This window comes from Erpetoichthys calabaricus, chromosome 12 (assembly GCF_900747795.2).
Source record: "Erpetoichthys calabaricus chromosome 12, fErpCal1.3, whole genome shotgun sequence".
NCBI classification, from domain to species: domain Eukaryota; kingdom Metazoa; phylum Chordata; class Cladistia; order Polypteriformes; family Polypteridae; genus Erpetoichthys; species Erpetoichthys calabaricus.
In genome coordinates, this window is record NC_041405.2 from 115979526 (window position 1) to 116004759 (window position 25234).

The 25234-nt window shown below is 39.0% G+C and overlaps 1 protein-coding gene and 1 long non-coding RNA gene across 2 annotated transcripts in view; one reads left to right on the top strand and one right to left on the bottom strand.

Moving 5' to 3' along the window:
* The window catches only part of LOC127529839 (uncharacterized), a 184609-nt gene extending 178073 nt beyond the window's left edge, over positions 1-6536 (bottom strand). Inside the window, exon 1 of the long non-coding RNA XR_007936454.1 lies at positions 6201-6536. This is a non-coding gene — a long non-coding RNA (uncharacterized LOC127529839). The remainder of the gene's footprint in view (positions 1-6200) is intronic.
* rab9b (RAB9B, member RAS oncogene family) overlaps positions 1-25234 on the top strand; it is a 1039984-nt gene that overhangs the window by 979513 nt on the left and 35237 nt on the right. The gene's annotated exons all lie outside the window — the stretch shown is intronic.

The window sequence follows — 25234 nt, forward strand, 5'->3', positions numbered from 1 at the left end:
TAGTTCAAATTTTCTTACACAAAAAATGTATTCAGATGTATTTAAATTTTTGCTATAAATACTTTAATATGCTTTAGGAGATATCAGTTACCTGCGGTGGGTTGGCACCCTGCCCGGGATTGGTTCCTGCCTTGTGCCCTGTGTTGGCTGGGATTGGCTCCAGAGGACCCCCCGTGACCCTGTGTTCGGATTCAGCGGGTTGGACAATGGATGGATGGATGGATATCAGTTACTGTTACTTTTAATATGGACTACGTTGTAAATAGTTTTTCTTGGCTAAAGAACTTTTTACGTAGTAATTGAATTTGGTAGACTAATTTACAAAAACCATGGCATTGAAATGACAGAAGAAATTGCAGTTCAACATCTGTGGGTGTAAGAAGCCTGAGTCATTTTTGATAGCTCTGGATGTAAGGTGGAAAATAACTAAGAAAATTAAAGAAATAATGTAACAGGTATGTCTTTGACATGTTGTGGGAAAACCAGAAAAAAACTTAAGCAGACACAGGGAGACAATGCAAACTGCACAAATACTGTGATCAAGCTATGGAATCAACCACAACATTCTGGGTCCCAAATACGGGCCAACTACTGTGCCACCATGCAACACCCAACAGGAAACAAAATCTGGTAAACATTGCAACAGTCTGGTATTTCCTTGAAAATCACAATACAGTATACCATGCTAATGCTGATATTTATATACATATATACCAAAACTAAGTAAGCAGAACTGTAGCAGTGTTACCATGCAGTAAGTGCTCAGATAATAGGAAATTCAAAACATTAGACATAAAATGGAAATGAGTAAATAGCATTTAAAAAACTAAAAATAATGAACTGTTCTCAGATAACAGCCCTGAAACCTAAACATGTTATTAATAGTGCAAAGTTTGACAGAGGACAGGTTATGATCACCAATTGTTTCTGTATAAATGATTACCCACGATTGGTTTGTTGCTGTAAATCTTTACTTTCAGACTACTTTATCTAATTCTGTAACCCTTTAAGTAATGTAGTGCAGTTTCCCTTATTTCCATTTTTTTCTTTCGATAATTATTCAGGAAAAAAATTCTGCAGTGTCAACTCCCAATAAATAAAAGTCTGACATTAATAATGAGTAAAGTAGCTAGGAAGTTTGCTTTAACAGGTTTAAACTCTGTCTCCAAAATTATTTTCCATATTACAAATGTGAATTAGTGAAAAGAAGCCAAACCAGTCCCTGTCCTGAAGTTTTATTTCAAATTTCCTTTTCTTCTTTCTTTCTCTAACACAAATCAACCAAACCCTCAGCTCATTCTTACTAAAAAGATACTTTCTCTGCCTCATTTAAAGAATCTCTTCCCCCAAATGCCTGCACAAGTGATGCGTTGTGTTTTGCGTCTAAACTAACCCTGAAATCAAGGTCTACCTGTGTTGGTGCTGGGTCGAATACAAATGAGTCCTCACTTTGCTATCAAATAAAAGTTAAAACGTTCTACTTACAGCTGTTTTATTACTATTCATAATTGCCCTCTACATTATTATGTAAGTACTTCCCTACAAAATATTCAGATATTCATTTATTAAGATCTTGTTGTGTGTGTATTTCATATATGAAATATTTAGTGAAAGAAATGTGTTAAATTGTTAACCTAAGCACAGTAGTGTATTTTGATACTTCCTCCACTTTCATAACAGTTACGCTTTAGTCCAATAATTACTATACTATGTGAAGTGCTCATTAAAAACTTACTCTAGCACATTTTAAATAACTTTTACTATGCATATGAACATGTGCATTGTATTCATTGATGTAAAAATTCCATCTGTCCATTAAACCTACTTAATTTCACTGAAGGTCAAGGAGATCTGGAGCCAATCCTGGCAGCATCAAGTGCAAGGCAGGCAGAGAACAGTCCTAGACGGGGCTCCTGCACTTTGCATGGCTTACTCGTGAACACACTCAGTCTCACTGATACAGGGCTACTAATTAATCTAATGTGTACAACTTTGGGATATCGGGGGGAAAACCATGCAGACATAACTGAGAATATTTAAACTTCACACAGACATCTCTTAGACTCTGAACCCAGGACTGTGGAAATGTTAGGCAACAGAACCCTTTTAAATATTTCAGTGTGCCCTATTTTTATGTTCATGTTTAATATCTCATAAAACAAAAATCACAGAAGCACTCTTAAGAATCCTAATCTGATTTTTAGTAATTGTTTTATCCTTCCATCAACCCATTATGAAAACACACACTTTCAAACACAGTGAAAGTGAATTCTGAGTCTCCAGGCACCAACACCTATTACAGCATCACAGGGCACAGGGTAGGACCCACAGTGCATTGCTGGACACAAACATACACACACATGCATGTTTATTCATCACCAATTATCCTAATGTGGATGTACATAAAGTATGCAAAAAGAATGTAAAAAAATGTCCAAGCCAGAATTCAAACTTGGAACTCACAACCGTCACATGTTTGTAACTGCTAACTACTGAGCCATTGTGCCATCCTGAACTGTTTTACAATGTATTCAGTTTTTTTTTTTGTTTTGTTTTATTTAGGTAATTAAATAGACCCCCGTGACCCTGTGTTCGGATTCAGCGGGTTGGAAAATGGATGGATGGATGGATGGATTAAATAGGTGTTCGGTTAATAACATTGCCATTATTTATTGTATTCATTCCTTGAATGTTGTATGCAAAAATATGTTGATATGTTTCATAAATAAGTTACTTAAATAAATATTGCACATTATATATCTATGATGATGGATAATACAAAACATAAAATTAGTTTACCAACAGTATACAATTTTAAACTAAATATGCAAATCAAACAAACCTTCTTAAAATTGATTTTACAATTGCTGAGCCAATTAGATGATAGCACGTTAACGAAAAGGCTCACCTTGACCTAATTCTGCACTGAATACTCTGTGAATAATGTTGTCAAAAAGGGGGGGGGGGGGCATCACACTACATGTCATTCAATAGTGGTCAGTGCGTTCCAGCGAGCATACACTATAAAGTGTGCCATGCAGTTGTTTACGTACACGCTATCAGCCCCTAGACTGCAATGCCCTCCTCAGTTCATTTGAAGCTGTGTTGCAACTTAATGAGAAGATCACAAGGCATACTCTTCCTTCAGATCACTGAAACCAGAAGCTGGCTGGCTGCTCTTATCTTTTCATTTACTGTGTTTTAAACTTTTACAAGAGTGCCGATTCCAATGTGTTGTTAGAACAATAACCTGTGTTTTGATCTTTTTTATGTAGAAAAATTTGGGTTGCAAGAAGATCTTTTCGCAGCGCTGCTAAACTTCACATCACCTTAATGGGGAGCAGGCATAAAACTACACAGCTTCAGCTTAATTTGTAACTCAAATGATTCTGAATTGTTTCCATGATTTTGCCTTTTCCATGAAGAATATACAGTACATAATACATAAGAATAAAAGTTAATTCTTAAGCAGTTTTGCTCTGCATGGCTCACACTTCAAAAAAATAAAGGAAATTAGGGTACGTGAAGAAGTCTTTTTATATAAAGTATATTATGTGAGAAGCCTTTTCAACCATTAATGACTGACTTTTGATCTGAGCTTGTTTCAGTCACCTTCATTGCTGAGCATCAGTTGAAATTAAAGCAAAGATCTGGGAATCTTTTTTTTTTTTTTCTTTTCTCTTTTGAATTGGGTTTGTGTGGAGCAGCAGGGACCCTGGTAGAGACCAGTCTACGAGACAGGAATATGAATGGAAATAAAAGACAAAACAGCCTAAGTGCATCGCCATGAAAAATCCCCAGCAAAAAATACAGAAAGCACAGTTTTTTTTTTATTATTTCAAAAATGGCCTCTGCAACAGCTCTTTTCAAAAAAAGGTGATACTTTTGGTATTTGTTAGCATTTTATAGTCATTCTCGAGGACAGTTAAGCAAACCACTACATCATTCAATAATGTGAGGTGACGTGTTATCAAAAAAACTCCTGAAATGTGCCTGTGCTTGTGTGCATCTCGTTTCAGATACACTGTGTGCCAGTGTGTGGTGGGTGTTCTTCACACTCACAGTGTGTTCACAGAGTGCAAGTGTGTTTACCCATGTGGGGACTTGAGTAGCGTGTGCATATTCTGAGAGTGGGTTTGGGTCTCGGTTCAGGAACTGAGCCACACATACAGTAGAAATGATAGATGTTAAAATGATTAGTTTTGACTCCGTTTGGCTAACATTAAAGGCTGTTCCCATTGACGCTGTATAAAGAACTCTCTGTTAAATGTTCCAGCTCAACTCGTACAATTGCTTATTCACAAAATCACCATGACAACTCTGAGGCTGACAATTTTTCTCCCCTCTTCTCTTTGCAATTCAATTCTTTCTGCTAATTCTTTTTTCCATTATAATAATGACAGATTTTAACCTCTCTGGTGCTGTGCCTCTGGCAATATTTTTTCTATCTTTCCAAGATTTCCTCTGGAGTAAAAAAAAATTATAATAAAATAAAGGATAAATGCAATGTGTGGATATCAGATGTTTAAAAAGAATACTGATGTGTTTAACAAGCAGAAAATAAAATTCAGCTTACTTCACATCTGTGAACTTTTCGGAAGGGCTTTAAATATATTCTGCTAAAAGAAGTCAAATCCAGAACAAAGTTTGTTTTTTGCTTTTTCAGACCCCAAATTCAATGTTCACAATTAATTTTAATGTTAGAGTGAAGTTCGCTTAATTGCTTTACCCAAAGCATTAATTTTAATTTCAAATGCTCAGTATTATTGCATTTCTTTTTAATTTTTTCATCATTTACTGACCAACACCTACAGCAAGACTGGTCGCCTCGATGCTTCTTAAAACCAACAGGTCCTGCTTGAAATAAACCCGGATAAAGTATTCGTGGTTTTTTTTCCACGCAATCATGATTTTATAATCACGATCAGCCACGCAGAGCATCCAACATGCGGCCCTTTCAGCAATCAAACGGAATTTTCGAAAACTGTCCAGAAAAAGACGTTGGATTTCCTAAGGCCGTTTCCCCTTAACAATCAAAGGTGCGCTCCAAAAGTGTGAAAAGCGGAAAGCACGGCAGGATTGTGAAGATCTGGCTTTCAATGCGCACATGCTCGGTCAATAAACTCTACCAGAAATTCTCATCCGACAAGCAGATGTCTGCAGTCCTCGCAATTACTGAAATGGATCGTCTCACGTTTACCCCCTAACTTGCGGAATACCGTAGGCAGCGCACCCAGCACCTCCTCCCTTCTCGATCGCCCGATTCCCGGATCCAAATGGCAAACTACAGTTACGCCTATCATAATAGTACATTTCTAGCCCCACATCGCACACACACACGCGCGCGCGCGCCCGCATGCACACAGTATGTGTATGATGTTTTGCACAAGTCTATATCAGTGTGGATTAAGGGACACTCAGAATGCAACTCTCTTCTGGCCGCACGGCACAGGTGCACGCTCAATGCGTAGTAATGATTAAAATACAGGCGACCCATGGATTGTAAGCCTCCATATCTCTGATCTTCATCTGCATAGACTGAAACGGATACAGCAGGCAGTTCCAGTGCGCTTCAAATACCACGCTGCCCAAGCGCTGTAAAGGGCAAGTGTTTCCAACACATTAATAACGCGTCTACTCGGTAGCCTTTGATTTAAAAAGTACACGTTGAGTAAAACTACCATTGCCGATCTCTTTCCAAACACCTGCTTAAATATTTCCAGTTTTCTAAACACAAAAAGCCTGCAATCATTCACTACTTTCCAAAAAAAAAAAATGAGTAGCAGTAGCGGCAGTTTTCCAAGTAACAATCCAGGCAGTACATACTCTTGGAGATGATAGCAGGACACCTTTTCATATGCAGTGTTTGATTCAAAAAGCGTGATATTTTGCGATAAATAAAAAAGCAGTGCGAAGAAATGAGCCAAAATATATCAGCAAAACACATTTAACTGCTAATACCAAAAGAGAACATACATTATAGTTCAATCGATGTTCTTTTTAATTCTGTACTCAAAAAAAGGAAAGTAAAAAAAGCAAGAAAAATAATTGTGCTCGAAAGATGATGTGGAATTCCACCCCGCACGTTAAGTCTTCACGTTTACTGAAAACGCAGAGAGGGATCTGCAGTAAAATTTTCAAATAATTTCAACCGAACAGCCTCAGAAGCACAAATATTGATCCTCAACGAATCCTCTTACCTGATTTGAAGAACTATCCGATTCCTACATTCCAAGAGAATTAAAAAGCCACTTTAACAGATGGGGATTTTTTTCTTCTTTTTTCAAATCTCGTTTTGATGCAATTTTCCGAAAAAAAAAACAATTACAGATGATAATTATGTCCTGTAAGCCTTGTGCGTTTCATTAGAGATATCCTTCTTTTTCTTGTTGTTCTGTTCAGATTTTATCTTGTTTCGTGCGTTTTTTTTTTCCAAAGGGTTCAATCCTTCGTACGGATGCTCCAAAATCTTGCCCATCGGTTAGCTCCCCGTGTAGGTGCACGAGCGGCGCGGACACTTGGCGGAGGGGGCGAGAGCGTGCATTGGGACGCGCGTTACCAAAGCAACTGGGGGCACACGCTTTACTACTCGCGCGATTTAACTGTTTGTGTGCCGAAAATAAAAAAGTTCATTACTTCGTTACAACCTGCAACTGCATCACACATTTCAAAAACGAGAAAACAATAATGTTCAGTTTATAAAAATACAAATTCTAAATCCAACATTTGGTTAACAATTTAAAACAATGAGCAATAATTGGCTTGCCTTTTTGAATTTTAATTTATAAATTAATGTAATTATATAACAAGGGATACAATTCTATACCTGGTAACAAAAATAATGGGAAAGGACATACTGTAACTATACATCTATCTATCTATCTATCTATACAACAAAACTTGTGCTTATAATTAAACATACACCAGACAGTTTAATCTGTAATTAATTTGTTGGATTTTAAAGTAACTTATTTGGAGTAAAAAGCAAAGTTTTAAATTTATAATATACATAACGGAAATATAAAGAAACCACTTTTAGGTGCGCATTCTAAAATGATATACACAAGTTAAATTTTCAAGAACAAATTAAGCTGCTGTCATTGTATGCAGTATTCTGAAATAAATGTAACAAAATAAAGTGATCATTTAAGAAAAAAAAAATGAATACAGCTTTAATTGGAAATACTGAAGTTTTTATTTTCTGCTTCTTCATATTTTTAATTAAGGTCAGGTAAAAACACCTAGATGTTATTATTATTATTACAGGTTTTATTATTGAATTGCTATTTAAATAAAATGTATTATTATTATTGTTGTTGTTGTTGTTGTTGTTGTTGTTGTTGTTAAAGGTACAATTTGATTTTTGGTAAATGTTTAAGCAAAATGAATATTCACAGAAAACAGTTACAATTTTGCACTTTATATTTGTTGTTTCAGGTAAAATACACTAACATAGCATGACAGCTGACAATAGGTAATGATAAGAATGATGTCTAATTTTAATTAATACTGTAATCTGAAAATGTTAAGATGGGAGAATTATTCACAGTGACAGATATATTCTTCTATAATCTTTTCTGACTGAATAAACTAATAAACTTGTCTAATTAAATAGCTTATAATGTACTTTAATGACATAATATATTGAAAAGTATCCTTTTTGCAAATTTAATGCAGTAAGTGGATTTGTAGGATACAGGTCTGGTGCCTCAGATTTTCATGGTTAAACTATTGGGACTGAAGTACGTGATATGCAGCTTATTAGAGTCTAAAGAAGTGTGAAAATAGCCACCTGTTAGTTATACATGTAAAAGTAAAATGTCTCCAAAATAGAGAAGAAATAACTGGTGTGTTACAATTACTGTGCTCACTGCAGAACTAAGAAACAACAACAACAACAACATTTATTTATATAGCACATTTTCATACAAAAAGTAGCTCAAAGTGCTTTACATAATGAAGAAAAGAAAAATAAAAGACAAAATAAGAAATTAAAATAAGGCAACATTAGTTAACATAGAAAAGGAGTAAGGTCCGATGGCCATGGTGGACAGAAAAAAAAAAAAAAAAACTCCAGAAAGCTGGAGAAAAAAATAAAATCTGTAGGGGTTCCTGGCCACGAGACCGCCCAGTCCCCTCTGGGCATTCTACCTAACATAAATGAAATAGTCCATTTTGTAGTTAGGGTTCTCACAGAAAATGACCTAGAACCATGTTAATGAGTGACAATGTCAATGATTTTAACAAAGACTATTTTTTATTTGGACTATACTAACAGCTGCCACCACAAGATTTGTAATAAGCAGTTAAGTGATCAGATTTTAGGGATTTTCAAGACTGCATGTGATACGAGGAAAAGTCAAAATGTAAAGGCAATTTGAAAACTATGCGGACAGAAGCTGATGTAATACAACTCATTTTCCTGGTATCTCCTCCATGCTCTTGAGACTGTGCGCAGAGATACAGCAAACCTTCTTGTGATGGCCTGTGCGGATGTGCCATCTTGGAGGAGCTGGAAAACTCGTGCAAACTGAATCGGCTGCAGGTACCACCTCATGCTGCCTGTAGTGACAACAAGGACACTAGCAAAACACAAAACTAGAGAAGAATCAGTGAGGAAGGATAAGGAGAGGGCAATTGTCTGTGACCACCACCTGCAAAACCATTCCCTTTTTGGGGGTTGTCTTGCTTTTGCGTATCTAGTGCACCTGTTGTCACTTTGTTTGCACCAAAGCAGGTGAAATTGAATCACAACTGCATATGCTTCCTTACTAGACAGATTGATATCCCTGAAACGTAATTGTCTTGGTGTTAGAATGAATGGTTAAGTGTTCTCTTAATGTTTCTGACCAGTATATTTCTGTGAAGCACTCCTACACTTATGGGCCTATTGCAAAATTCATCACTTACAAGTACAGTAATCCCTTGTTCACTTTTCACGGATTCACGACTTCGCGGGTTTTTAAATACAAGTGATTGCCCGCCTATCGCAGAAGTTATGTTCCAGACCCATCAGCAACAGGAGAAAATCCGCGATATAGAAAGACCATATAAATAAACATCTTTATAGTTTAAGCCTTAAAATACCCATCCCACATGCTTTAAACACATGTAAACTTAAAAAACACACTTTGTTAACACATATGATATGTGGATGTCGGCTAAGGATATGAGTAACATCTCACTATTATAAAACATTTTAACTTCATGCAAGACAAGACAGTGAGACAGGAAAATAGGTGCTGTACAGGCTTTTAAATTATTGACACGCAGAGCGACAAGCAGCACAAAGCCAGCACAAAGTCCACTTCTCCTTAGTGTTCATTCAGCTCCCCACCCCCTTGACAATGCGAAGTGGCAGGAGCGTACTGCGCCTCCGGGGAGTGGGGTTTGAGCAAACGTGCGTTCAGCCCTCACACACCCCCACTCCTGCTCCTCCTTCCGAACGCGCAGAGTGACAAGCAGGCATTTTGGCAGAAGCAGCACAAAGTCCATTTCTGCTCAGCGTGAGTTCAGCTGCCCAAGTGTTTAAGAGCATAGGAAGTGTTTATAAGAGTGTGGGAAAGGTTAACAAGAGAGTGAGAAAGGTTTATAAGAGTGTGGGAAGGGTTTATAAAGCCTTAAAATATGTATCAATAATAAAATAAATATAGGTCGCTACTTCGCGGATTTTCACCTATCGCGGGGGGCTCTGGAACGTAACCCCCGCGATAGGTGAGGGATGACTGTATACAAAAAATTCTCTATAAGTCGACTTCAGGACCATATCCAGAAGCTACAGTTAAGGAAAACTTGCTTTCGTTGTCTAATTAATTGAGAAGGGCCTAATAGCAGCCTGCCCCCAGTAATGTCACTCTGGACATGCCTATTGATATCACTCACAATATACCTGCCCAACAGATGTAATGGAAGAGTTAGAAATTAAGATGATGGTGAGTTTGTTGTAATTGGTTTAACCTTCAAGTTCGGACAACATTAGGATCATTTTTGTGTTAACATCTGTGAAACACTATCTGTTGGAAAGCATTTTGTAATGCATCAAGTAAAATCAATTGAATTTGTAATTCCAACAGATAGCAATTACAAACATTAGCACCACTGTTGAGAATTCTATATCAAATGCCATATAATCGAGGAAACAGACAAAAAAGTGATATTTTAACTTAATAAAATAAAAATATGGGACATAAAATAAAAATGGATTCAGATACACTAAACTGCAAACATTTTGAGCTAGATGTTTTCAGTATCTATCGTTTCCGTAGAATTAGCTCCTCAGTAAAATAACTGTTTTTTTCTGAATTCTTCAGTTTTTCCTCCATCAGTAAATGTGTTAATTAATCACATTATCATTCAATTAATGAATTGCTAAATACAGCTAATGTGTCATCAGCAGACAAGAAAATGATAAGATTATGGTTCCAAGTTACATTTCTTAGTGTTATGATTATGGAACAACAAAAGCAAAAACAATTGAGGCTTACAAAACAGGTCCCATCCTAAGATAAGCTTGACCGCAGGCAAATAGGAGGCTTCAGCCCTGCCAAGGCCTCAAAATGAAGAACATGCTTCTAAAGTTCAAAGATCACAAGAAATGTCCCAAAATATAGCCTAAGCCCCATAAAAGTGAAGATAACAGTAAACCCCTGGCTTATAGAAGAAAATGCAAATAAAGAATCCTTATACAAGTGGAATTTTTTTTTAAAAAAGACAAAATACAAAAAAAAAGGGCTCAACAGGTGCCTTGGTGATCCTAAGGCAAACAATTCCCCAAAACACAATTCAATAAATAAAAGAAAAAAGTCACTAAAACACATAAAATCCAATGAACAAAACAAAACTCACAAATATCACCAAAGAAATCAATCATTGAACCACAAGGAACTTGTTTGCCATGGTTCCAGCCTCAAAATACAAGGAACATATTACAATATTTACTACTCTATCATCATAGTATAGCTAAACTGCGAGTCCTACCAGTAGTTTTCAAATCTATTACAGGTTAGTTGTGGTAAAATTACTAACCTACAAAACTCAGTTGCTAGCCAAAAAAATAAGAAGTAAATTGCTGTGAAAGTCAATACAGATCTCAGACTGCATTAGTACTCGAGAAAAGTAGCTTATGTGTTGCTTAATGCCATGATACACTAATATTAATTTGGCAGCTATGACATGGACCTCTTCGGCATGAATTTGATTAGACATTGACTAGTCTTATGAGAGTATAAATTATCACTCCAATATTTGTTGGACTGTTAGAGCAGAAATACTGCTGTGTTTTAACAGTGAAGGAAAAGTGACATCTTCTGAATTTTGAAGATGTTGAGTCATTTGGATCATTGGCAATCTATTTTGGATTTTTTTATTATGTACAGTAGCTATTCCTTATAAAATGAGCAGTAGTTTTCAAGTTTTCAAATTCTCTCCATTTTCTGATTCTTTATTAGCTATGTCATTGTTCAGAATGACAGGTTCCTAAATGACAAAATTGGTGAAAAATAACTAGAGGAAAGGAGGTAAGTGTAGTGTGACAAAACAACAATTATAAAACATAGCAGAGTTTTATTGCAAGGTATTATTTTCACATTTCAGGTGAAGACTGCAAAAACAGAAAATTACACTTAGAAACAGATATCTGCACTAAGAGGCAGAAAACCGGGTGGCAATCTTAATAAACAGCATTGGTTTAGGTGAGTGGGATCATATTTCACTAATAAGGTGTTATTCTACGAGGAAGCAACAGAAGCATATGGTCAGAGAGGTGTATTTGAGATTATCTGTATTTATCTTTAGAAAGCTTTTGATAAGGTTTCACAAGTTAAAGATGTAGAAATTCAAGTCACAGGATACAGATCAGTGTGAAGTTGGCTTAAACACCAGGAACAAAGGGTTATGCTGAGAGAAAATTTCAAAATTACATGATAGATAGATAGAACTTTATTTGTTCCTGGGGGAAATTTGGCTTTTTACAGAAACTCTTTAAATAAGTAATTACATAACTAGGTAAATAAATAAGTAAGTAAATAAAAATACACACACACTTTGGTCTAAACACAGACTGGAATTACTATAAATCAAGAAATATTCAAAAGAAAGAATTGTTCTGACTTGGATGTCACAGTCCCAGTGAGGTATTTTGCACACATATTGCTATTTGTATAAAGGAGCCTCAGTAGGATTTCTTGACACACTTCTGCTGAATCATTCATTAGCTGAAAGTCCTCCATGTTAGTATGTTATAAAGAAGATGTACAGGATTGTTCGTAATGGCACTTAGTTTTGTATTAATTCTCTCCTTTGCTACTACTTCCAGGGGGTCAGGAGTGTGTCCCATGACTGAGTCTGCCCTTTTAATTAGCCTGTTGTCTCAGATTGCCTCTGTTGAAGTGATGTTACCAGCCCAACACACCACAGCATAGAAAATCACGCTGGCCATCACAGAGTTATAGAAGGTGTAAAGGATGTCATTACCCACATTAACCCTTAACAAGGATGGCTGGATGGTATTGAAGGCACTGGAGATATCAATAAACAGAATCCTCACAGTACTGCCAGCTTTGTCCAGATGAGAATAAGCCCTGGGGAGCAGATACTGTAGATAACTGCATCTTCCACTCTAATCTTTGTCCAACAGGCAAACTACAGTGGCTCCAGGTGATCTACCACAAGGGGACTCTTATAGTCCAGGACTAGTCTTTCAAAGGTCTTCATGATGTGAAACTTAAGTGCCACTGGCCTGTAGCCATTAGGTGAAGAGACACCTGTCTTCTTTGGAAAAGGAACAGTGCAGGATATTTTGCATAGCAGCAGCACTTAGGGACAGACTGAACAGTTGACAGATGACAACACAAAGCTTGTCAGCACATACCTTAAGAACTCGAGGACTGAATCCATCTGGTCCTGCAACTTTTCCTGTGTGTGGCTTCCTCAGCTGTCTCCTTACTTGGTCTTCAGTAATGGACAGTCCACACAGATGGTCAGAGATGGGCTTGTCACTGGCTATTACAGTTGACGTGGTAGAGAGTTGTTGATGTAGTAGAGATGGTGTGGAAAAACTTCATTGGAAAAAGGTGGAAGTTATGTTTTTATATTATATTATATTATATTATATTATATTATATTATATTATATTATATTATATTATATTATATTATATTATATTATATTACATGTAGTATCGAAACAGGAAAGTGAGGAGGGCCCTGCCCGGCTCCCCACTCTTGACATCACGCTTCTCCCTCCCCTCAGCACGCAGCCTCTGTATCGGATTAGCGCGAATATATTGCTCCTGCAAGCGAACTATGATTCTTAGCGCGATGAGAGAAGTTGCAAAATCAACTGGAATGTTCAAGCAAATTACAGAAAAAAACCTGATCTAAATCTGTTAAGTAGTTTTCTTGTTTTCTAGCTAAGTGGAGTTAAGGAACGTCCTGAGGCTGGCACGTGAGTGAGGAGGTCCCTAACCCCCCCTCCTCTCCAAATAAATCAGTATCACAAGCAAACTATGATGCATAGCGCAATGAGACAAATCGCAAAATCAACCAGAATTTTCAAGGAAATTATAGAAAAAAATAACAATCTAAATCTGTTAAGTAGTTCTCTCATGAAAAGCGGACAGGCATACAAACAGGCAGACAAATGTTGGATTTTATATATATATACACAGTATACACTTCTACATAGTAGAAGTAAACACGTTATATTGGAATAAATAAAGGGAGGTTTGAAACTTGACTGTTCATCTTATAAGAATGACCTAGGAGTCATAGTGCACTCTTCACTGTCTACATCTAGAAAGTGTACAGAAGCCATTAAGAAGGCTAACGGGGTGTTATGTTGTATAGCAAATTAAGTAGACTATGAGTCAAAGGAGATTAGGCTTGAGCTATGTAACAAAAGCCCAAACCTGGAGTACTTTGTACAGTTTTGATCTCCATATTGCAAAAAAAGTCCAAAGAGGAATAATTAGGGTAATTGCAGGACTGAGAGGTATGAGCTATGAGGAAAGGAGCCGAACATTTTTAGTTTAATCAAATGGAGATTAAGAGGTGACATGAATGAAGTGTTTAAAATTATGAAAGAAATTAGTACAGTAGATCCCTTCTGTTTACCTTAAAATAAGTTTTTCAAGAAGAACATAGGGACACAGGTGGAAACTTTGCACTAACGCTACAACTATAGATATATCAAATACTGTAAATTACCAATCAAATATGGAGGAAATCAGGTAAGAATAGTGGCTGACATTTCAACTAAATTCTCAAGCTTGTGTAGCACGATATTGTGGTCAGGAGCAATGCAGCTGTTAAATCTGAAAGAATATTGATTGTGGCATTTTCGTATCAGAGGAAATTGAAATATCAATTGCAAGAAAAGTTAAAGTTGTGTTGGTGCTGTGACAAGGGTGAAAGCCAACCTGAAAAATCATGTTTTAACACTTTTGACTTCTTTTTTCAAGCTATACTTTCTTTTCAGGTCTGAAGCAGTGTATCATAATACTATAATGCTTGTGGAAGAAGAAAATGTCCCAATGTAGTTCCCACTACAAGTGTAAGTTTCTGAAATCCAATATCATAGGATATGCAGTTTCTGCAAAGTGTACATGCATGAAGAAAAGCAAATAAATGAAGAATTCAGTGTGCATTGTTTATTCCTTTGAGACATTCACTTTGTGCCTCATGTGCAGTGTGAGGGGGATTGCTTATGTGTGTATATGTCTGCATTGGCCTTCCAATGTTTGCCTCAGTTACTATCAATTATTAAAATATGTTTATTCTTTTAGATCATTTCAAAAGGAAACCTTATATTGCTTTTCACCAAATATTAGAACGCAGCATGTGTGGTGCACATTTTTTGAACATGTCAACACACACACACTCACACGCACACACACACACATACACAATACCTTCATATTTCTAGGTCCCATGTTGTTTTTCAGATTGGCAGAGAATGGTTAAACATAGCAGATGGTGCATGGCTCTTGCTGATGTCATTGCATTGATGTACTATTATACTTCCTGCTTTGAAATGTTATTTCATAATAGAACAGTAAGTAGCAGAACACAGCAGATGACATGTCACCATTGATGAGGTAAACACATACACATACGTACATGCTTGCAATCTTCAGCGTCAAGTATCAGACGCTGCTATCATTTTTAAACACAACAGATAATGTACCATCCATGAAGGAGTGCCAATTTTCAACCAATGGAGCTTTTTTCTTCTATTCTGCTGTTTATGGAATTCACAATTTTGTACCAGAGAATGTTTGCTATTGCTGGTTCAATACCAGCTTCCATTGCAGCTACTATGTTTTACTGACCAGCAGACAAAGTATTTACAGACTGGGTAGGGCCTGCTATCAGAAATGACAGCAACTGTTCCAGAAAAAGAGAAATGCCGCTTCACTGATTTCAGGAAGGGTCTTTTCAGAAAGTTGGGCAACACCACGAGGGGAATTAAACAGGAATGCTGGGTTTACCAAGTGGGTCCGATAGGAGGGAGTGACAACAAGACCCAAAGCAGGGAGGATGGAAGGGCTAGCGGATCTGATGTGCTGGAGGACAGATCAAGGATAATCTGCAAAGCAGAAGGCACCTACAGTCTTAAACATAAAACTGCCAAAGTGGTTCTTCAGAGCGATGCCATGTTGGGGAAGCATTTTGGCTCCCAAAAGAGCCATCCAAGTGAAGATTCTTATTTACTTAAATCTTTAACAGGCTCCATACATAGTCGCAAATAATTGATATCATATTTGTACCAATGGGTTTCTAAGGTTAACAACTATCTGAGTTAAGGTTTTCTTGATCTGTTAATATCCTGACAGGATGCTATAATTTTAAGATAGGGCCCTGTAGACATGAATATAACACTTTAAAAAAAAAATCATTCAAGCGTATACAAGGTCAAATGAAATAAAAATTATATACTATCATTAATTAGATGGTGTCACACACGTGTGTTGGAGGAGCCCATTCCAGACTCATCAGAGGTGTATTGTACTGCCCTGGCGCAAAAGGTGGTGCTGTCGCTGTGTTGCTACCTTTCTCTCCACAACTCTGAGAAGACGTCACATGAGGGCAAATGAGTCTGATCCTTCCAGCCGAAAGTCACTTATTGGCCTGAGCTGACCGCAGAACAGAACTCCATCCTGTTCCAATTTGCCTGCAGAGACTATTTTCTTTAAATCCTGGACATTTCTGTTGATATTGTGCTATTTTGTGCTGTTCTGTTTATAGTTTAGGGAATTAAATGTCCGCCCAGTCATTTCTTTTATCTGGCCTGCATCTTTCCATCTTTCCCCTGCTTGACAACAATGGGAACAGTGAAAAATATTGCTTCAAATTTTTATAAGAGAAATATGTCAGAGGAGGATATTTTTTTGTACACTGGGTGGTTCCATTAGGCACCCATTGTTGGGACTGGGGGTGAGAAGTTAAAAGGCTGTCTGCAGGAAGTAGGTATTTGCTGTATTGCAAAGGAGTCACCGCATTGAAGTTTTTGGCTGGTTGAGAATTACAAACAATACCAAGTTGTGATAATAGAACTGCTCCTTCCTTGGAGGATGTCTGTATTTACCTGACTTGGAAATATTGGTTTCTAATCAGCAGATCTGTACTGATTAATGGTTGGTAACAATACATTTTGTTAACTTGTGTTTTCATTAATTGTTAAACCCAGGAAATTTAGATGTGCCATTGATTAAACTGATTGTCCAGGACTGACAACGGCAGGGACCGAAGGAGATTTAAACTCCTGTGCAGGAGAAGGCAGAGGAGGGACGGTCCACTGAGAATGCTGCCAAGACACTTGGACAGAGCACAGAGGCTCGTAGGCAGACGAGGGTACCTCGCTGGCACGACGTGAGGCACAAGGACGGCAACTTACTTCCTGGGAGGAAGAGACAGCTCCACAAGGAGACACCAGTTGTGGATCCAGCAAGAGAGGGAAGACGCATGAAAGGACTAAGCAAAGCTGGCAGATGAGAACTGAGGTGTGCCTAGGTCACAGCAACACAAGGAGCCCAGAGTGGAAAAAAAAAAAGGAACGACAAAGAGATACTGACAGGCATTCAATGATTTGACAAAACTTCTTTTGGGAAATGAGTGTCTGGTGAACAGAGTGCATCAGTGGACAGTTGGACGATTAATTGTTGGGGTAACAGTGCACAAACTGGACTCGGCACCATTAAAGGTTGTATCCTCCAATTCTTGTTTTTAACGGACTTTTAGAGTATGGACTGTGTGTTTTCCTTTTTAAAAATATTTTTAGATTTTGTTATGTTCATTTATCTTTTTAATGTACTTTATATTGTCTTGTGTAATAGAAGTTATTGTTGCTTTTCCTGAAATTGCTGTTGTGTCTTTCATTGTGTGTTTACTCACCGCCCAATTTAAAGAAACCTATGTGCTATTACAGTGGAACCTCTAGATACGAGTTTAATTCGTTCCAGCACTGAGCTTGTATAGCGAATTTCTCGTATCTAGAACAAACGTCCCCATTGAAAATAATGGAAATCCAGTTAATTCGTTCCGCATCCCAAATATATTAACATAAAAATCAATTTTCCTAACAAATAACACTGATAAATTATATATACTGTAGTCTACCTTTAATAAATAACACTGGTAAATAATATAACTGATTATTAAAAGAATCAAAACAGGTGTCCAAAGTGCAGTAGAGCATTCAATAAATCTTTAAATAAATAATCCTTAAAACAGTTGTGAAGTGGAGGTTTAAAGTACATAAGAATAACAATCCTTTAACACGAGGTTAAAACGTCAACAGGAAGCAGTCTTCAAAAAACAGATGACAATCCCCGGTGCTTCTTCTCTGTTAGCGTCTCACCTGCTTCTCCCATGCGGGCTCTGCAACAGGCGAGACACTTAATGCAGCTGACCTTCTCTACACCGTCCTGCTTCGGCTGTTTGGCTCGCCTGTTCAGCTACACGCGAGCCTGTACTCGCTCACTCTCTCGCACCGACTTCCTACTGCTGCGGATTCCTGCCTCCTCCTGCAACCTCCGTTCTCTCTCCTCTCCTCTCTTTTCTTTTACTTCTTCTCCCCCTTAACCTGCTCGCGCTTCTCTACATATGCGGGGAAGACATGGCAGCTGCTAGGGTTACCACTTTTAATACAAAAAAATAAGGGACGCATACGTATTGATTCAAAATGGGACGCGCAATTTCAGTCTCAAATACGGGACGATTCCGTATTTTAAAGGACGGGTGGCAACCCTGCCCAGCCCATCAGCCACAGGACAAATCATGGATGTGGGCAGTTTCCCACCTGTGCACTTAGGTGAGAAACGCAGACACTGCAGATCGCCATGCAGCTCGCTACAGCTACCACGCCCCCTCGCTAAGCCGCGAGCTATACCCACAGCCTGGTTCGTGGCTCGTTACGTGAGCCAATGCTCGTATTTAGATCTGAATTTTTCGCTCATACTTTCCTCGTATTTTGAATTTCTCGTATACAGAGGTGATCGTATCTCGAGGTTCCACTGTATCAGTAAATTTCAAGAGTTCCCAGTCTCTTAATAAAACTGGGTGGCATAGTCGGATATTTTAATGGTGTCTAAGTTAGATTACCTGTAAGTGTGACCAGACACCTGTTACAAATATCCTTGGATTGCCTATATACTGTAATTAATCATTTCTTTAAATGTTAACATATTTCAAAAGGTATGCAGCACATCTATCATTTAAACCCATTGTCATGGTTTATTTCTTAAATATGACTGTATCTTCACTGAACTAGCTAAGCAGGGGGAAAAAGCATAATAAAAGTAATTCATAATTCATTAAGAGCTTTTCAAACCAGAGACAGCTGTAATTTAAATACAGCAGCAGCTACCAAATCTTTCTTTTTTTTTGTTAACTTATAGAGGTCAACATGAAACGGGCTATTTAAATTAATACAATGTTCTTTGTAGGAAAAATTTATTTTATTTAAATTTTAAGAACATAATTTTCACACTAGTTTGGTGAGCTAGCAATGCAGGATAGCTTTTATACTATATTTATATACAGCACGTATGTGCAAAATTCCTAGGCCATCAAAGAAAATTAATTGTTGAAATTACTAATCAATAAATAAACATTTATTGAATCTTTGAAAGACTTGATTTGATTAAAGACTTTCTTTGATTGTTAAAAGTTTATTTGACAGTTAACTTTAGAAAAATCAAAAATAATCGCTGACATAGTAGAAAAGTAACAAGAATCACTTGTATTTTTGAAACAAGACATGGCCTCTCTTAGAATGCAATATTGAAAGAACTGCCTTTTATACACTGTCGTATCCCACAGAGCTTCAGTTATGTTGAAGATGGTGCTCTGTGGTGGTCGGTCTAATACTGAAGATGTATGCTCCCTTAATTGTGTTTGCGGTGTGGGTTTAAAAACAATGTGCTGAAAGAGAGAGTTTTTGCCAAGCTACAGTATGATGTACTAAAATCTGCTTATATCTCTCAGCAGTCATCATTTCATTGATTTTGATCAAACCTCCCACACCATTGGCTGAAATACACCCACCAGACCATGACAGACCTGCCACCAGGATTCAGAGAAGGCTGACATCTGTGCACTCCTCACCAACTCTTTTCCTGATGTTACAACATCTTCGTAGATAAAAAATGTGAAATTTAGGAAATAAGCTTTCTGTTACAGGTTTGTCGCTTTATGCTGTACAGTCTTTCATATATTGCAATTTCTTCTGCCTGTTACCTTTCTATAACTACTGTATGTTTTTTTTTTAGCCACGGAGCACCCTACAAGCCCATTTTTTAAATTTCTCAGATGGTCAAAATTTGCAGTTTAGTGCCTGATGACTATGGCAGATGCTGAGGAAACACTTCACTAGATTTTCTTCTGTCCCTTAAGTAAGAAACCTTTAAGTAGTTTTCACCAAATGCAGCCAGCTTTTTGGGTCATCCACTGTACCTTTTACGTGCCAACATTTTTTCCAATTTGTTTATTAAAAATGTGAAAGCCAAATGTTGAAAATCTGTTTTGGTTTGCTCCCTGACTGTTAACCTAGCCATTTCCAATCCTGTCTGAGGGGTTATCATCAAATACATCTTTCTTTTGTTTGTTAGGCAGGTAGTGTGGCACAGTGGTTAAAGGTTTGGACCTCAAACCATGAGGTTGTAGGTTCAAATCCTTCCACTGACGATATGTGACCCTGAGCAAGTTGCCTCACCTGCCTGTGTTCCAATTGGAGAAAGAAATGAAACCAATTGCATCTCACATGTTTTACATCGCTTTGGATAAAAGCGTCAGCCAAATAAATTAAATTAAATTTAAACTACACTTTTAGCACAGCTGGGTCAACTATGTAGTACTTTATAAATTTGAATCCTGTGTGCTGATGGTGGAATATAATAAATACATAGACTGACTGGGGTGCCACTAGTAGAGATTCAGGAGCCAAACATTTCACAAGATATCAATATTTCTTGTTACTTGTATTGATATTTATTTGTATTTGTTTTACTGTTATTTAATCACGTTCCACTCTATCAGATAACTTTTCTATCCAAATCAGGGGAGGTCCTTTAGAAGTCCATTGAATCACAGTAATATTTTACATTGAACATATGTTAAAGGTTAGATTGTGTTTATCTGCCTTCAATGAATCCAGTTTGATCATGTGAAATAATGCCAGGGAGTACGTTCCAAACTCTATTTGCAAGAACGTGCAAAGTGCCTTAATGACAGTACTTATAAGGGAAGAATCACAGTTTAAGGAATTTTGATAAATATACACATATGTATGGTGTAGAATTTTCCTTGTCAATCAACTCCATGCTGTCTATAGTCATATGTCAAAGTCTCAGGCAGTAGACATATAAACTCCACAGAGTAAGATCAAGCACCAGATCTGAAAGAGCATTACAAGCACTGTACAATTGCATGTGATATCATCTAACATCCTGTTTTAAGTATTTCTATGCATATTTGAACAAGTGACAATATAACAGAATTTCAAGTGAGAATCGTAGGAGTGAAGTGAACTAAGATATTTGTTGGTTTTGTTTTACTTACCCTGCTGCATAATATTGTGTAAAATCTAGTCAGGTTTGATCATCCATCCATCATCAATCAATTTTACAAAACTGAGCTTCTTTCTCAGCCAGCACTGGGCAAAAGACAGGAGCATTCCCTGGACAGGGTGGCAGTTTAGTGAGGCAGTAGATTTTATAATAATAAATAATTACTCACAACCCACGAGTACTTGCATCCATAAAAGTCATTCAGTCATTTTGCAGACCTTCTTAATATATTATGGGTGCAAGGCAGTAACTGATCAGGGATGTGACACCAGTCAATTGCAAACCCATTTACTCACACACATACACACATATATATTTCCAATTTAGAGCTGCCAGTAAGCCTAATTTGCACATCTTTGTGCTATGAGATGAAACCAGAGAAATGAGAAAATTGTGAGTGGGCAAACACCAGATATAGTGAACCTAGGACTCTGATATGAATTCAGGACTCTGGAACTTAAAAGCCAACAATGCTAAGTCACGAAACCAACCCAGCAGTGAATTTGGGCCAGTAAATTATAAATCTGTTAGAATCTCAAGTTTTCAGTCTTGTATGTGTAACAGCAATGTACCTAATCTCTAATCTTCACATATTTTCAGCATGGACATGGAGGTTGACAAACCCATACTATATTGATTAATTCTTATTTCCACACATGCTAGTCTTCATTGTAGGATTTTAAAATCTGGTAATATATTGCCCTGGACTCCACACAGACTACGTGCTTTGACAGGCAGATAAACACCTTTCTTTATCTAAAACTCTATAGACTGTTGTTTCTTTGTCCACAGGTTTATTGGGATTGAAAGGGTTAAACTAAAACAAAGAAAAAGATACAAAGCGCTAAATGGCTTTATCTTAACAACAAATGTGTCCTTCAATGTAAATTACTGTGCCATTATACATAAATTATTAATAAACTACTAAAGGAGTTACTTCCATTTGCAAATATTTATGAAAGGAAAGATAACGTTAAAATAAATTAATACATACGGATGATGTTATCACAAGCATGAAAATAACGGCACATGACAGTGGATTGTGCCTCCATGCACATGAAAGCAGCCTTCCTGAGTCTAAAACAAACTTCCTGAGTACCTCACATGACAGGAAGCAAGGGGAAGGGAGGTAAAATACCAGCCTTACCCACAAGATGGAGCCAAACTGCAAATCTTGATAAAATTAACTGTTTAAACAAGTTGTAACAGAACATATATATACTGTATATATATATGCTAGCAAAATACCCGCGCTTCGCAGCGGAGAAGTAATGTTTTAAAGAGGTTATGAAAAAGAAAAGGAAACATTTTAAAAATAACTTAACATGATTGTCAATGTAATTGTGTTGTCATTGTTATGAGTGTTGCTGTCTTTTATATATATAATATAATAATATACACACACACACACACACATAAACATATATATATATATATATATATATATATATATATATATATATATATATATATATATACATATACACATATCTACATATATATATATATATATACATATACACATCCACATATATATACATATATATACACATATCAACATACAGTATATATACACACATACATACACACACACATATACATATATATATATATATATACACATACATACATACACATACATACACATACATATATATACACACATACATACAGTACATACACACACACACACATATATATATATATACACACACAGACACATATATATACATATATATTTACATATCTACATATATACACCCCTCCTTTAACCGTCACCTTATCGTGGTGGAGGGGTTTGCGTGTCCCAATGATCCTAGGAGCTCTGTTGTCCGGGGCTTTATTCCCCTGGTAGGGCCACCCAAGGCAAACTGGTCCTAGGTGAGGGATGAGACAAAGAGCGGTTAAACAAACCTCCTATGAAGAAAAACAATTTTGGACGGCGTTTTCCCTTGCCCGGACGCGGGTCACCGGGGCCCCACTCTGGAGCCAGGCCTGGAGGTGGGGCTCGATAGCGAGCGCCTGGTGGCCGGGCCTGCACCCATGGGGCTCGGCCGGGCACAGCCCGAAGAGGCAACGTGGGTCCCCCTTCCCATGGGCTCACCACCTATGGGAGGGGCCAAGGAGGTCGGGTGCAGTGTGAGTTGGGTGGTGGCCGAAGGCGGGGACCTTGGCGGTCCGATCCTCGGCTACAGAAACTGGCTCTTGGGACGTGGAATGTCACCTCTCTGAAGGGGAAGGAGCCTGAGCTAGTGCGCGAAGTTGAGAGGTTCCGGCTAGATATAGTCAGACTCACCTCGACGCACAGCTTGGACTCTGGAACCAATCTCCTTGAGAGGGGCTGGACTCTGTACCACTCTGGAGTTGCCCCCGGTGAGAGGCGCCTAGCAGGTGTGGGTATACTTATTGCCCCCCAACTTGGAGCCTGTACATTGGGGTTTACCCCGGTGGACGAGAGGGTAGCCTCCCTTCGCCTTCGGGTGGGGGGACGGGTCCTAACTGTTGTTTGTGCGTATGCACCGAACAGCAGTTCGGAGTACCCACCCTTTTGGAGTCCCTGGAGGGGGTGCTAGAGGGCATACCTTCTGGCTACTCCCTCGTTCTGCTGGGAGACTTCAATGCTCACGTGGGCAATGACAGTGAGACCTGGAAGGGCGTGATTGGGAGGAATGGCCCCCCCGATCTGAACCCGAGCGGTGTTTTGTTATTGGACTTCTGTGCTCGTCACGGATTGTCCATAACGAACACCATGTTCAAGCATAGGGGTGTTCATATGTGCACTTGGCACCAGGACACCCTAGGTCTCAGTTCGATGATCGACTTTGTGGTCGTGTCGTCGGACTTGCGGCCACATGTCTTGGACACTCGGGTGAAGAGAGGGACGGAGCTGTCAACTGATCACCACCTGGTGGTGAGTTGGCTTTGATGGTGGGGGAGGATGCCGGTCAGGCGTGGTAGGCCCAAACGTGTTGTGAGGGTCTGCTGGGAACGTCTGGCAGAGCCCCCTGTCAGAAGTAACTTCAACTCCCACCTCCGGCAGAACTTCGACCACATCCCGAGGGAGGTGGGGGACATTGAGTCTGAATGGGCCATGTTCCGTGCCTCTATTGTTGAGGCAGCTGACCGGAGCTGTGGCCGTAAGGTGGTCGGTGCCTGTCGTGGCGGCAATCCCCGAACCCGTTGGTGGACACCGGCGGTGAAGGATGCCGTCAAGCTGAAGAAGGAGTCCTACAGGACCCTTTTGTCCTGTGGGACCCCGGAGGCAGCTGATAGGTACCGGCAGGCCAAGCGAAATGCAGCTTTGGTGGTTGCTGAGGCAAAAACTCGGGCGTGGGAGGAGTTTGGGGAGGCCATGGAGAACGACTTTCGGACGGCTTCTAGGAGATTCTGGTCCACCATCCGGTGTCTCAGGAAGGGGAAGCAGTGCAGTGTCAACACTGTATATGGTGGGGATGGTGCGCTACTGACCTCGACTCGGGACGTTGTGGGTCGGTGGGGGGAATACTTCGAAGACCTCCTCAATCCCATTAACATGCCTTCCAATGAGGAAGCAGAGCCTGGGGACTCAGAGGTGGGCTCTCCCATCTCTGGGACTGAGGTCACCGAGGTGGTCAAAAAACTCCTTGGTGGCAGGGCCCTGGGGGTGGATGAGATACGCCCGGAGTTCCTCAAGGCTCTGGATGTTGTAGGACTGTCTTGGCTGACACGCCTCTGCAACATCGCATGGACATCAGGGACAGTGCCTCTGGATTGGCAGACCGGGGTGGTGGTCCCCCTCTTTAAGAAGGGGGATTGGAGGGTGTGTTCCAACTACAGAGGGATCACACTCTTCAGCCTCCCTGGAAAAGTCTATTCAGGGGTCCTGGAGAGGAGGGTCCGTCGGATAGTCAAGCCTCGGATTCAGGAGGAACAGTGTGGTTTTCGTCCTGGTCGCGGAACAGTGGACCAGCTCTATACCCTTAGCAGGGTCCTGGAGGGTGCATGGGAGTTTGCCCAACCAGTCTACATGTGTTTTGTGGACTTGGAAAAGGCATTCGACCGTGTCCCTCGGGGAATCCTGTGGGGGGTACTCCGAGAGTATGGGGTACCGGCCCCCCTGATAAGGGCTGTTCGGTCCCTGTACGATCGGTGCCAGAGCTTGGTCCGCATTGCTGGCAGTAAGTCGAACCC